This window comes from Salvelinus namaycush, chromosome 35 (genome assembly GCF_016432855.1).
Source record: "Salvelinus namaycush isolate Seneca chromosome 35, SaNama_1.0, whole genome shotgun sequence".
Taxonomy (NCBI): Eukaryota; Metazoa; Chordata; class Actinopteri; order Salmoniformes; family Salmonidae; genus Salvelinus; species Salvelinus namaycush.
Window position 1 is genome coordinate 6,912,140 of NC_052341.1, and position 15,934 is coordinate 6,928,073.

Sequence of the window (15,934 nt, forward strand, 5' to 3'; positions counted from 1 at the left end):
GTGACTGACCTAAAATTAAGGAAGCTTTGACTATGTACAGACTCCGTGAGCATACCCTTGCTATTGATAAAGGTCGCCATAGGCAGACCTGGCTCTCAAGAGAAGACAGGATATGTGCACACTGCCCACAAAATGAGGTGGAAACTGAGCTGCACTTCCTAAACCTCCTGCCAAACGTATGACCATATAAGAGACACATATTTCCCCTCAGATTACACAGACCCACAAAGAATTAGAAAAACAAATCCAATTTTGATGAACTCCCATATATATATTGGGTGAAATACCACAGTGTGCCATCACAAATTTTGACACACCTACTCATTACAGGGTTTTTCTTTATTTGTACTATTTTCTACATTGTAGAATAATAGTGAAGACATCAAAACTACAAAATAATACATATGGAATCATGTAGTAACCAAAAAAGCGTTAAACAAATCAAAACATGTTATATTTGAGATTCTTCAAAGTAGCCACCCTTTGTCCTTGATGACAGCTTTGCACACTTTGGCATTCTCTCAACCAGCTTCACCTGGAAGGCTTTTACAACAGTCTTGAAGGAGTTCCCACATATGCTGAGCACTTGTTGGCTGCTTTTCCTTCACTCTGCGGTCCAACTCATCCCAAACCATCTCAATTGGGTTGAGGTTGGGATGATTTTGGAGGCCAGGTCATCTGATGCAGCACTCCATCACTCTCCTTGGTCAAATAGCCCTTACACAGCCTGGGGGTGTGTTTTGGGTCATTATTCTGTTGAAAAACAAATGATAGTCCCACTAAATGCAAACCAGATGGGATGGCGTATCACTGTAGAATGCTGTGGTAGCCATGCTGGTTAAGTGGGGACAGTGCCACCAGCAAAGCAAAGCACCCCCTGTAACGGCAGATTTCCTCGTCTTCGTCTGAAGAGGAGGTGTAGCAGGGATCGGACCAAAACGCAACGTGGTTAGTGTTCATCATGTTTAATAATGAAAATCAACGTGAACACTACAAACTACAAAAACAACAAATGTGAAAAACCGAAACAGTCCTATCTGGTGCATAGACACAACGACAGAAGACAACCACCCACAAAACCCCAACACAAAACAGGCTACCTAAATATGATTCCCAATCAGAAACAATGACTAACACCTGCCTCTGATTGAGAACCATATCAGGCCAAACATAGAAACGTGAAAACTAGACACACAACATAGAATGCCCACTCAGCTCACGTCCTGACCAACACTAAAACAAAGAAAACACAAAAGAACTATGGTCAGAACGTGACACCCCCCCACACATCATACTTCCTCCTCCATGCTTCACGGTGGGAAGCGAGTCAGTAGAAAGGCCTCTTTAGTGTCCTACGTTTTCATAACTGTGACCTACCCTCTGTAAGCTGTTAGTGTCTTAACGACCATTCCACAGGTGCATGTTCATTAATTGTTTATGGTTCATTGAACAAGCATGGGAAACAGTGTTTAAATCTTTACAATGAAGATCTGTGAAGTTATTTGGATTTTTACAAATTATCTTTGAAAGACAGGGTCCTGAAAAAGGGATTTTCTTTTTTTGCTGAGTTTATATATATTTCTTAATCCCAGGCCGTCATCAAAAATAAGAATTTGTTCTTAACTGACTTTCCTAGTTAAATAAAGGTTAAATAAATAAATAGTGTGACCGAGGAGGGCAGGGGATGCTCACGTTTTCATCATTCTCGTCCGGTGATGCCAAGTGTGTGTGTATTCTAGCTTATTATGTATGACAGCTGTTCATATTCTTCTGGAGCAGCACATTACTCAGGCCCATGCTGGGCCATGCCACCTGTGGAGGGTTAGCCAGGGTTAGTCAGCGCACGGTGAGCCACGTGAGACCACAGTGACACCAGGGTGGTGGAGGAGAGGAACTATATAGGGCTGAAGCAGAAAAAAAGGGATGGTAATTAGGCCTAGCTGATTTGGGATTGGTAAGCTGAGGAGGGGAAGGAGTGAAGTTCGAGCAGGGGGCAGAGGGACTGAGGATTGGTAAGGGGAGCCAGGAGGGTTATTAGCTGTAATATTAAATTAAGCATTCAATGAATTATGAATTTACAGACACTTTGATTATATCTACACACACCACAATTAACTCTTGGTCTGACCCTAGCACAATGATCCTCCATTGATAATTTCCCCTCCCTCATTTCCCTGTCCACCTATCTCTCCCTCTCCCCTTAATTTTATATTTGAATCTCTCTCTATATGATGTCCTTGCGGGGATTGTTGTAAGCAGCTTTAACTTCTTATGGCTGTAAGGGGCAGTATTGAGTAGCCAGTTAAATCGTGCCCATTTCAAACGGCCTCGTACTCAATTATTGCTCGTACAATATGCATATTATTATTACTATTGGATAGAAAACACTCTCTAGTTTCTAAAACCGTTTGAATTATTTCTCTGAGTGAAACAGAACTCATTCTGCAGCACATTTCCTGACCAGGAAGTGGAATGTCAGAAATCGATGCTCTGTTCAACTTCCTGCCTATACATGGGCATGACACGTAAGAGTCTACGTACACTTCATACACCTTCCCCTGGTTGTCAAGAGGCGGTGAGAGAAGAAATTTCGTGTTTATCTTGGTCTGAGGTGGAATTAAAGCTCTTTGTATGACGTGACCGTCCATTTCCTGTTTCTGGAGCGCGCGAAAGGGGACATGGATTTGCCTTCTGTTTAGCTGTCGTTATGGACGACTAACATCTCCGGTTTAGATTTTATTTGATACATGTGACCATATCATCGTAAAGTATGTTTTTTCAATATAGTTTAATCAGATTATTGAAATTTTTTCGGGAGTTTTGCCGTGTTCCGTTCTCTGACTTTGTTGACGTTGGAGAGATCCGTGCCACTTGGCAAGTGCCCATGCTAAATCAAGAGGGAAATTTGCCGTTCCAGAGCCAAACAACGACTGTTCTGGACAAAGGACACCTTGTCCAACATTCTGACGGAAGATCACCAAAAGTAAGAAACATTTTATGATGCTATTTCTAATATCTGTCGTGCATGTGAACTGGTCGTGGGCGCCCAAGTGTTTCTGGCTATTGTGGCTACGCTAATATAACGCTATATTGTGTTTTCGCTGTAAAACACTTGATAAATCGGAAATATTGTCTGGAATCACAAGATGCCTGTCTTTCAATTGCTGTACACTATGTATTTTTCAGAAATGTTTTATGATGAGTAATTAGGTATTTGACGTTGGTGTCTGTAAATATTATGGCTGCTTTCGGTGCAATTTCTGATTGTAGCTGAAATGTAAACTATGATTTATACCTGAAATATGCAAATTTTTCGAACAAAACATATGCTATACAATAAATATGTTATCAGACTGTCATCTGATGAAGTTGTTTCTTGGTTAGTGGCTATTTATATCTTTATTTGGTCGAATTTGTGATAGCTACTGATGGAGTAAAAAACTGATGGAGTAAGAAAAGTGGTGTCTTTTGCTAACGTGGTTAGCTAATAGATTTACATATTGTGTCTTCCCTGTAAAACATTTTAAAAATCGGACATGTTGGCTGGATTCACAAGATGTGTACCTTTCATATGCTGTATTGGACTTGTTAATGTGTGAAAGTTAAATATTTAAAAAATATATCTTTTGAATTTCGCGCCCTGCACTTGAGCTGGATGTTGTCATACGTGTACCGGTGTCGGGCTGCACCCCAAACAGGTTAACGCTTTATTTAATGCTTTTTATTTATCAGAAACACTCGATTTAATTCAGTCCACTGCCCCAGGATATGGGGAAAAGGACAAATTGATGAACAAAGCTGGCATTGAGGCCTCTGTGGTTCACATGGTCAGACCCCTTCTCACTTCTCTCTCCGAGGCCAGGGCTAGGATTCAGTCTCTGGTCACGAGGGACTCACGTTAGAACCAGATGCAGAACCAGAAAGCCTTGGAAGTATTTCTGAAATATACACTGTAATATTCTAAATGGATTATTTGGCATGTCAAGCCAAGTTCAATCAGTTCAAATCAATTCAGATCAGTTCAAGATCATTGGATAACCAAACAGTTCATTATTTGGATAACATGTATTCTCAAAATAGACATACTGTAGGTATAAAAGGTACACTTTATTTTCTGTGACTGATGTGTTGAATAAAACCTGAGACCAAACTGCTTATCCCCGGGCCTCGCCTGTCAACATTTCATTAGCAGAGTGAAACCTAGTCTGTGAAATGTATCACTAATGTACACATTGTACATTAAGGGACACAAAGGGATTTTCTGACCGATATCATGTTTTTTTGTTTCCGAGAGTGTGAACTATCGCTGTTGCCGAATATGTGCATTGTGTTTATTGTACCATGTACAGCGATTGCGATACTTATTGTAGAATAACACTTTTTGTGAACAGTAAGAGTGACAGGATGATATTTGGTGAAAGGTCGACTGTAACCATAGAATCAGAACCAATAGATCCACTGGATTTCTCACAATCTAGTCGTCATTGCAGGTGTAGAACACAGAGGCACTGAATTCTGAGTGAGGATGTCAGAAGCATCAATTGATCGAACATTCCAAACGGTACATCCAACATGGCCACCGGTGTACCCACATATGGAAGGTTGTTTCGAATGGGAATATACATTCTACTAGTCCAACTCTATACCCCTAACCCCTTTGGGTGGCCCCTGTGTCAAGAGACGGCAGACACTGTTACAGGTCTCAAGACGATCCATTTTCTTCAAAAGTGTGAAAATCTAGTTCCATCTACATAAACTAATTGCAAAGACAGGCAGATCCAGCTCAAAGTTATGCAAGCATAGCTAGTAGTTACCGAATGTGATTTTTGGTGAGTGTGGACATTTACAAGTGAAAGTGACCAAGAGAAATTGTGCAAATGAACAAAATGTTGATGCGTGCTTTTCTGAAGGAAGAGCAGCATGTGTACAGGGAGCAGAGGGGAGAAGAACGGAGGAGAACAAAAAACCTAGCAGGAAGCACAGGGAAAACATGGCAGCTGTACAGATAACTCATGCAAAGCTCTTTGACTTCTGGCAGAAAATCATTAGAAGATATCTGATGGCAAACATTTAGTTGTGAATTGCATACAAGTTTAACTTCATCACCTCATGTGCGCTTCACAACAGAGACTAGATATAGAATGTTATGGACGCACCAGCTCACTTTCTGGGGAACTATGATAAGCTTCATAATTTCAAATAATAAGGTAATCTTTATTATACAATAATAGGATATTTAATGCTGTTAATGGTTTGCCTAAATGGTGAATAATGTTCAGAGAATACATTTTTGGCAATTTGGTGAAAGAATTTGTTTTTTAAGTATATGTTTCTCAAGGATCAATGTAGCGCAAATGTGAAAACTGTTTGAATTCCCTTTTCTCCTAAATGGGATTATAAATGTATCAACTTTTAAACCAGCATTACTTCCACGATTCATCTAAGTACAGTGTATGGTATGCCATTTTGAAGCTCTGTCTGAATTTTTATCCAATGTAAAGAAACACTATTTCAAATTTTGGAACAAAAGACCGAAAAGAGAGGGTTTTGGTATTAGGTTTATTTGTATACCCATTAGCTTTTGCCAAAGCAGCAGATATTCTTCCTGGGGTCACAAAAAACACAAAATACATCAAGTAACAAAATACTGATAGATTGATAGACAAGGACAGTCACATACATTTAAAATACAACTAAAGAATGTGTGTGTAGATTGTGTGTGTGTGTGTTAGAGTGTGATAGTGTGTCTGTGCTTGTGTGTGTCATTGAACACAGTCTCTATTGTGCCATGGGATGTTATTTTATCAACTTTTGAAGGGATTTTTGCTGTATGCCTGAGTAATTGGAGATGGGAGTTCAATTCGATCATGTATAATATGGTGTGTTGCTGTGAATTCGTTTTGGACTTGGGGGCTGTGAAGAGACCCCTGGTGGCATGTCTGGGTGTCTGAGCTGTACGTTATTTGATTATGTAGACAATCAAATAATCGTCACAGTAATATTTCTCATAAAAACTAGATGGAAAGCCAGAGACCTAACAACTAGTACAGTTGATTTTTGTGTAAAAAATGGAGAACACATTTTTATAACAGACATACCCCTACCCATCTTCACAACAATTTTGTCAATATGACTTGACCATAATAATTGACCATCCAATGGTATACCTAGGAGTTTAGCTTCCTCAACTTACTCAATGGTCACACCATTTATGCACAACTCCAGTTGAGGTTTAGATCTTAGAGAATATTTGGAACCAATGCTTTTAGATTTAGATGTATTTAAGAACAGTTTATAATTAATCACCCATTCTGATACTGACTGTAACTCCTTATTTAGAATTTATGTGAGCTCACTGGCTTTGGGTGCTGACATGTAGAGTGTGGAATCATCTGCATACATAGTTGTTCTAGCTTTGTGTAAGACCAGTGGAAAATAATTTGTAAAACATAGAGAAGAGTAACGGCCCAAGGCAACTGCCCTGAGGAACACCACATTGTACATATCTGATGTTAGAGAAGCTTCCATTGAAAAACACTCTCCGGGTTCTATTAGATAAATAACACTCTCCGGGTTCTATTAGATAAATAACAATCTCACCATGTAATGGCAGCTGATGAGTTTTTTCAATAACAATTTATAATCACATAAAAGGCTGCATTGAAATGTAACAATACAGCTCCAACTATCATCTTATTATCCATTTATTTTAACCAATCATCTGTCATCTGACTTAGTGCAGTACAAGTTGAGTGCCCTTCTCTATATGCGTGCTGAAACTCAATGGTTACCTTCCTTGTTCTCTGAAAAATGCCATTGTATTTGGTCAAACACAATTCTCTCCATCAGTTTACTAAGAACAAGCAGCAAACTGATTGGGCGGCTGTTAGAGCCAGCAAAGGGTGCTTTACTATTTTTAGGCAGTGGAATAACTTTAGCTTCCTTCCACGCCTGTGGACACATACACTCCTTTAGTCTTTGGATAGAGATAGGGGTGGCAATACAATCTGCTACCATTCTCAGTAGTTTCCCGTTCTCAATAGTTTCCCCATCAAGGTTGTCTATACCTGGTGGCTTATCTTTATTGATAAATAACAATAGTTTGTCCACCTCTCCCACACTGACTTGGCCAAATTCAAAATAATAGTTTCTCTTTCATTATTACAGTGAACAAAAATATCAACGCAACATGTAAAGTGTTGGTCTCATGTTTCATGAGCTGAAATAAAAGATCTCCGAAATGTTCCATATGCACATAAAGCTTATTTCTCTCAAATTTTGTGCACAAATTTGTTTACATATGTTTTTGAGCATTTCTCCTTTGCCAAGATAATCCATCCACCTGACCGGTGTGGCATATCAAGAAGCTGATTAAACAGTATGATCATTACACAGGTGCACCCTGGAGACAATAAAAGGCCACTCTAAAATGTTCAGTCTTATTACAACACAATGCCACAGATGTCTCAAGTTGAGGGCGCATGCAATTGGCATGCTGACTGCAGGAATGTCCATCAGAGCTGTTGACAGATCATTTAATGTGAATTTCTCTACCATAAGCTGCCTCCAACGCCGTTTTCGAGATTTTGGCAGTATGTCCAACCGGCCTCACAACCGCAGACCACATGTATGGCGCCGTGTGGGCGAGCGGTTTGATGATGTCATCATTGTGAACAGAGTGCCCCATGGTGGGAGCGGGGTTATGGTATGGATATAAGCTACAGACAACGAACACAATTGCATTTTATTTATGGCAATTTGAATGCACAGATATCGTGACGAGATCCTGGGGACCATTGTCGTGCCATTAATCCGCCGCCATCACCTCATGTTTCAGCATGATAATGCACGGCCCCATGATGCAATGATCTGTACACAATTTCTGGAAGCTGAAAATGTCCCAGTTTCTCCATTGCCTGCATACTCATCAGACATGTCACCCATTGAGCATGTTTGGGATGCTCTGGATTGACGTGTACGACAGCGCGTTCCAGTTCCCGCCAATATCCAGCAACTTCGCACAGCAATTGAAGAGGAGTGGGACAACATTCCACAGGCCACAATCAACAGCCTGATCAACTCCATGCGAAGGAGATGTGTCGCACTCCATGAGGCAAATGGTGGTCACACCAGATACTGTCTGGTTTTCTGATCCACCCCCCTACTTTTTTTAAGGTATCTGTGACCAACAGATGCATATCTGTATTCCCAGTCATGTGAAATCCATAGATTAGGACCTAATTTATTTATTTAAATTGACTGATTTGTTTATATGAACTGTAACTTTGAAATTGTTGCGTTTATATTGTTGTTCAGTATAGATATTTTATACAAAAATATGATGGTTCACTGTTTAATGTTATCATTTCACTCCTGAGATGTTCAACTTTACTAGTGAAATAGACATTGAAATGATTGGCAATATCAAAAGGTTTTGCTATAAATGAGCCATCAACGTCAATGAACGATGTAGATTAATTGGGTTTCCTGCCCAAGATATAATTTAAGGTACTCTAAAATATTTTTCCATTGTGTTTTATGTCATTTATCTTGGTTTGGTAATATACACTGAGTTAACTTTCCAGACCGACCAGGTGAATCCAGGTGAAAGCTATGATCCCTTATTGTCACCTGTTAAATCCACTTCAATCAGTGTAGATCACAGGTGTCAAACTCATTCCACGGAGGGCCGAGTGTCTGCGGGTTTTCGCTCCTCCCTTGTACTTGATTGATGAATTAACATCACTAATTAGTTAGGAACTCCCCACACCTGGTTGTCTAGGGCTTTATTGAAAGGAAAAACCAAAAACCTGCAGACACTCGGCCCTCCGTGGAATGAGTTTGACACCCCTGGTGTAGATGAAGGGCAGGAGACAGATTAAATAATAATTTTTAAGCCTTTAAACAATTGAGACATGGATTGTGTATGTGTGCCATTCAGAGGGTGAATGGGCAAGACAAAATATTGAAGTGCCTTTGAACGGGGTATGGTAGTAGGTGCCAGGCGCACTGGTTTAAGTTTGTCAAGAATTGCATTGCCATGTTTTTCACACTCAACAGTTTCCTGCGTGTACCAAGAATGGGAAAGGGGGATACCTAGTCAGTACAAATGAATGCACTCAACTGAAATGTGTCTTCTGCATTAAACCCAACCCCTCTGAATCAGAGAGGTGTGAGGGGGCTGCCTTAAATCGACATCCACGTCATCGGCACCCAGGGAACAGTGGGTTAACTGCCTTGCTCAGGGGCAGAAAGACAGATTTTTTACCTTGTCAGCTCTGGGATTTGATCCAGCAACCTTTCGGTTACTGGCCCAACGCTCGAATAGTCCACCACCAAAAGGACATCCAGACAACTTTATACAACTGTGGGAAGCATTGGAGTCAACATGGGCCAGCATCCCTGTGGAACGCTTTTGACACCTTGTAGAGTCCACACCCCAACAAAATGTGGCTGTTCTGAAGGAAAGAGGCGATGCAACTTAATATTAGGAAGGTGTTCCTAATGTTTTGTACACCCAGTTTAATTTCTTCTTCTTTTAGTTAAGTTTAGTCACAAAACTTCTGTGGTGGAAATTCAACACCAGGGACACCTGAAGCCAATCTTAAAATGAATCACTCTTTATTATCAGCAAGCTGGAGAGGTTACAACAAACTCTGCACACCGTACAGGTCTATCAGTGCTCCCTTGGGGCGGTCCCAGCAGTTCTCTTATACATGGCTATACACAGACAAGGTTTATTTGCATGATTTAGCATAATTAAATTCATCACTACCGGTGGCTCGCACATGTGACTGACCAATACCTCTCTCTCTCTCTCCAAGTTGAGACTTGAAACTGACACCTCGGTTGTTCCCATAGCAACATTCTGGGCGTACTGCCAAGTTGAGGAACAGTGATAGTGAGGATTCCTCCATACACGATCAGTCAGTCACCTGCATGAACCTTTCTAATTATTTATTAGAAAGTAGCATGATGCATAAACATAATATTTCCCTCACACAGCTCAATGTACAATATGTCAACCAATCAGCTGATCAGCTTGGCTTGCTTGACACCTATTTTGCATAATTTCTTTTAACCGTACCATTTTTTTATTGATCATCAATCCAGGGGGCTCTAACAATTCTCAAAGTTAGTTTCTTAACAGGTGTATGCTTGGCAACAATTGCTATTAATAATTTTACAAATACTTCTAGTGCTGCATCTGGATTCACTTCCTCATACACATCAGACCAACATGTCTTATTTACATCTTCAACAAAAGAGTACTGTGAAAACATTTTAAATTATCTCTTATGAATTACTTTAGGCCCAACCTTTGGCACTTTGGCTTATCAAATCAAATTGTATTGGTCACGTACACATGTTTACCAGATGTTATTGCGGGTGTAGCGAAATGCTTGTGTTTCTAGCTCCAACAGTGCAGTAATTTCTAACAATTCACAACAATACACAAAAGTCTAAAAGTAAAAGAATGGAATTAAGAAATATATCAAAATATTAGGACGAGCAATGTCAAAGTGGCATACTGTAGACTAAAATACAGTAGAATAGAATACAGTATATACATAGATGAGTAAAGCAAAAATATGTTAACATTATTAAAGTGACTAGTGTCATTATCAAAGTGACTATGTACTGGATATAGGGCAGCAGCCTCTAAAGGGGCAGGATTACAGACTGGCTATTTAACAGTTTGATGGCCTTGATGCACCTGTACTGACCTCACCTTCTGGATGATAACGGGGTGAACAGGCAGTGGCTCGGGTGGTTGTTGTCCTTGATTATTTTTTTGTCCTTCCTGTGACATCAGGTGCTGTAGGTGTCCTGGAGGGCAGGTAGTTTGCCCCCGGTGATGCATAGGACAGACCACCCCACCCTCTGGAGAGCCCTGCGGTTGCGAGCGGTGCAGTTGCCGTACCAGGTGGTGATACAGCCTGATAGGATGCACTCAATTGTGCATCTGTAAAGGTTTGTGAGGGTTTTAGGTGCCAAGCCAAATGTCTTCTGCCTCCTGAGGTTGAAGTGGCGCTGTTGTGCCTTCTTCACCCCATTATCTGTGTGGGTGGACAATTTCAGATCATCAGTGATGTGTACACCGAGGAACTTGAAGCTTTCCACCTTCTCCACTGCGGTCCCATTGATATGGATAGGGTAGTGCTCCCTCTGCTCCAATCAGCTCCTTTGTTTTCTTGACGTTGAGTGAGAGGCTAAGTGACTATGCATAGATAATACACAGCTAGTAGTAGCAGTGTAAACACAAAGGGGGTTCAGCAGTGTTATGGTTTGGGGGAAGAAGCTGTTAAGGAGCCTTTTGGTCCCAGACTTGGTGCTCCAATACCGCTTGCCATGCAGTAGTAGAGAGAACAGTCTATGACTTGGGTGACTGCCTAGTATATAGTATATAGGTTCTGGCTGACTACTGTTGTGTCGTCTGCAAACTTGATGATTGAGTTGGAGGTGTGCATGGCCATGCAGTCATGGGTGAACAGGTAGTACAGGAGGGGGCTAAGCACGCACCCTTGTGGGGCCCCTATGTTGAGGATCAGCTTTCTTGGGAACAGAAAGAATGGTGGCCATCTTGAAGCATGTGGGGACAGCAGACTGGGATAGGGAGAGATTGAATATGTCTGTAAATACTCCAGCCAGCTGGTCTGCACATGCTCTGAGGACGCGGCTATGGATGCCGTCTGGGCCGGCAGCCTTGCGAGGGTTAACACGCTTAAATGTCTTACTCACTTCGGCCACGGAGAAGGAGAGCCCACAGTCCTTGGTAGCGACCCGTGTTGGTGGCACTGTGTTATCCTCAAAGTGTGCGAAGAAGGTGTTTAGCTTGTCCGGAAGCAAGACGTCGGTGTCCGCGATGTGGCTGGTTTTCCCTTTGTAGTCCGTGATTGTCTGTAGACCCTGCCACATACGTCTCATGTCTGAGCCGTTGAATTGCGACTCCACTTTGTCTCTATAGACTTCCTGATTAACTCAGTCACTGTATCAGCGTATTCGTCAATGTTATTCTCAGAGGCTACCCAGAGGCTATCAAAACAATCTTGAAGCATGGATTCCGATTGGTCAGACCATCATTGAATAGTCCTTTGTACGGGTACTTGAGTTTCTGCCTATAGGAAGAGGGGAGCAAAATGGAGACGTAGGCATTTCGAAAAGCTGAGTAGCAGTGGGCTAATGTTTTCTCAGAGCGAGTGCTACAGTCAATGTGTTGGTAGAACTTCGGTAGCGTTTTCCTCAAATTTGCTTTGTTATAATCCTCAGCTACAATAAATGCGGCCTCAGGAAATGTGGTTTCCAGTTTGCACAAAGTCCAGTGTAGTTCTTTGAGGGCCGCCGTGGGGGAATATACATGGCTGTGACTTTAACCGAAGATAATTCTCTTGGGAGGTAATACGGTTGGATTTTGATTGTGAGGTATTCTAGGTTGGGTGAACAAAAGGACTTGAGTTGCTGTATGTTATCACAATCACACTATGAGTAGTTGATCATGAAACATACACCTCCGTCTTTCGTCTTTCCGGAGAGTTCTTTATTCCTGTCTGCGCGATGTACTGAGAACCCAGCTGGCTGTATGGACGAAGACAGTATATCCCAAGAGAGACATGTTTATGTGAAACATAGTATGTTACAATCCCTGACATCTCTCTGGAAGTAGATTTTCACCCTGAGCTCGTCTATTTTATTATCCAGAGACTGAACCGAGTAATATACATTAATATACTCTAAAGCGGTGGGTGGTGTGAAAGCCTCCTGAGTTGGACTAGAAGTCCACTCCAAGTACCTCTTCTCCGCCGGCGGTGTTTTGGATCAGCCTCTGAGAACAGTTCAATTGCCCTGGGTGGTACGAACAAAGGATCCAAATCGGGAAAGTCATATTCCTGGTCGCAATGTTGGTGCGTTACCGCCACTCTGATATCCAAAAGTTATTTCCGGCTGTATGCAAAAACATTCCTGGGCTAATAATGTAAGAAATAACACACAAAAAATACAAAATACTGCAAAGTTGCTTAGGAGCTAGAAGCTGAGTTGCTTTATCTGTCGGTGTCATCTTACACATTATTGCCACAATGTTATGGTCATTACAGCCAATGGGAACTGATATTGCTTTGGAGCAAAGCTCTGTAAAATTTGTGGAGATATGATCAATATAAGTGGATGTCACAAATTCAACACTATTGGTATGCACTCTTGTTGGTTAAGTAATAACCTGAGTCGTATTACAGGCAGTCACAGTTAGAAGCTTCCTCTTGAGAGGACAGATAGTTGATAACCAGTCAGGTCACCCAGAAGATAGACATGTGTGTTAACAAGAATTGCACACATATTATCCATTTACTGACTGTTAGCACTTGGGGGCCTATAGCAGCACCCCAGAAGAAGAGGCTTTTGATGAGACAGGTGAATTTGCAACCACAACACTTCAACATCATTTGACATGTGATCCTCTCTCAGCTTTAAAGGAATACACGTCTCTGAACCTCCCTCATGGGCATTCCTGTATTTTCTGTAGATAGTATATCCTTGTATTGCTAGTGCTGTAATGAGTTTCAGAGATGGGCTGTATATGAATGTTATCCGATGTTAGCAAGTTATTGATTCATTAATTATTTCTATGGCTACATATTAATGTGGGCTATTATTTGCCCTTTCCTGGGTAGCTCATTGGAGATTGAGATAATATGGAGAAAAATAAAATCATTGTTTGGCTAATAGAGTGGGCCAATCAGGCACTTGTGAGTGTCAGTTGGTGTGTGAGTGTGTGATGTTGGGATGAAGCTACTGATCCAGAAGCTTGGCTCTCTCGCTCATGCTGCTTGTACACACAACACACACAGTCTCTCTCTACTTTCTTGTTGTGTTGCCAAGATAAAAGGTTGAAAAAGGTGATTACAATATTTTAGCTAACAGAGGGGGGAGTAGAGGAGAGACAGAGGGCCTAAAACATAAAGCCAGCCTTGTGTTTAGTTGTTATAAGAGTATTTAATTCTGACTATAACAGAGGTGCCATGGACTGTATTAAAGGGGTGCAGCAGGATCTAACATGGGAGTGTGTAAAGTTAACCTTCAAGTGCTTAATTGTAAAGATGTCCGTGTTAGGATGCAGCTCTGTGTTCAGAAGAGTGATGCCCCATCCATCGACATCCCTCTGAGACAAAAGACGTAACGCTGCCATGTGCCAACTCAACCACAGCTTTCACTGACAGCTTAGAGACAGAAACCATGCCGCAAATTACACCCTATTGCCTATGTAGTGCACTACTACTAGTCTGGTCAAATGTAGTGCAATATATAGTGAATAAGGTGTGATTTGGGACACACAGACTGGGGATGGGCTAGCAGCAGGGTGGTAACACCAGTAATACCAACACAAAGCAGGAATTGTCTGACCTTAATGCTTGAACTGTACTGTGTACAGTATTTGTATTCATATTTCCTGGGTGACAGACAGGATTACTGAATGAGTATCTATGGATTTGAATGATGTTTCATTCTCTCTGGCTATGTCCAAAATGGCACTATATTCCCTTATTAGTCCACTACTCTTTATCGAAGCCCTATGAGCCCTGATCAAAAGTAGTGCACTAAGTAGGGAATAGAGTGCCATTTGGGACACAAACAGATAGAATGACATACTCTGTCTGCCTCCTGCCTTTTCTGCTGAATGCAGACTGGGGTTAGGATTTGGTGTGTAAATACACTGATGGGGGTGACCCAAACACGCACACATACAGTATGTAAGTGTTTGTCTACATGGAGACAGGGAGTGGTTGTGGCTGGCATGCAAACATTCATCATGACTAAAAACCTCCGCAGGAGATGGGGTAACACTGCAGCGCACAGTGGACTTTCTTCATTGGCTGGTGATATCCAATACACCTATACATGACTAGTCAAGAAAGCTAATTCAACATCAAATTTGACAGACAGGGAGAAAGGTGATTGACTACTACACTACTAACCAACCAGGATAGCATCAGAAAGAACCAACGTGTATTGTCTGGGATGCTACAGGACAGTCTAAAGGAGTGTCTTCAATGCCAAATTGAACCCTAACCCTGAAATATATCACATGAATATCATTAATAACAGATAGTGAAATCAAATCAAATTGTATTTGTCACACGCTTCGTAAACAACATGTGTAGACTAACAGTGAACCCATTTAGAGGAAGGACTTACTGAAGTTTATTATGTACTACTTCACAATATGTTTTTTTTTTCAACATACTGCATAGCCTTACCTTTCACCAAAGGTATACAAGGCAAATATACAGTCTCTACAGTGCCTTCAGAACGTATTCACAACCCTTGATTTTTCCCAATGTTTGTTGTGTTACAGCCTGAGTTTAAAATGGATTAAATGTAGATTGTGTGTCACTGGCCTACAAACAATACTCCATAATTTAACATTTTAACAAATTCATTAAAAATGAAAAGCTGAAATGTCTTGAGTTAATAAGTATTTGTTATGGCAACAGCTAAATAAGTTCAGGACTAAACAAGTTGCTAAACAAGTCACATAATAAGTTGCATGGACTCACTTGGTGTGCAATAACAGTGTTTAACATGACTTTTCAATGACTCATCTCTGTACCCCACACATACAATTATCTGTAAGGTCCCTCAGTCGAGCAGTGATTCAACCACATAGACCTGGGAGGGTTTTCCAATGCCTCGCAAAGAAGGGCTCCTATTGGTAGATGGGTAACAATAAATAAGCAGACATTGAATATCCCTTTGAGCATGGCGAAGTTATTAACTACACTTTGGATTGTTTATCAATACACCCCATCAGTACAAAGGGTACAGGCGTCCTTCCTAACTCAGTTGCTGGAGAGGAAGGAAACCGCTCATAGATTTCACCGAGGCCAATGGTGACTTTAAAACAGAGTTTAATGGCTGTGATAGGAGAAAACTGAGGATG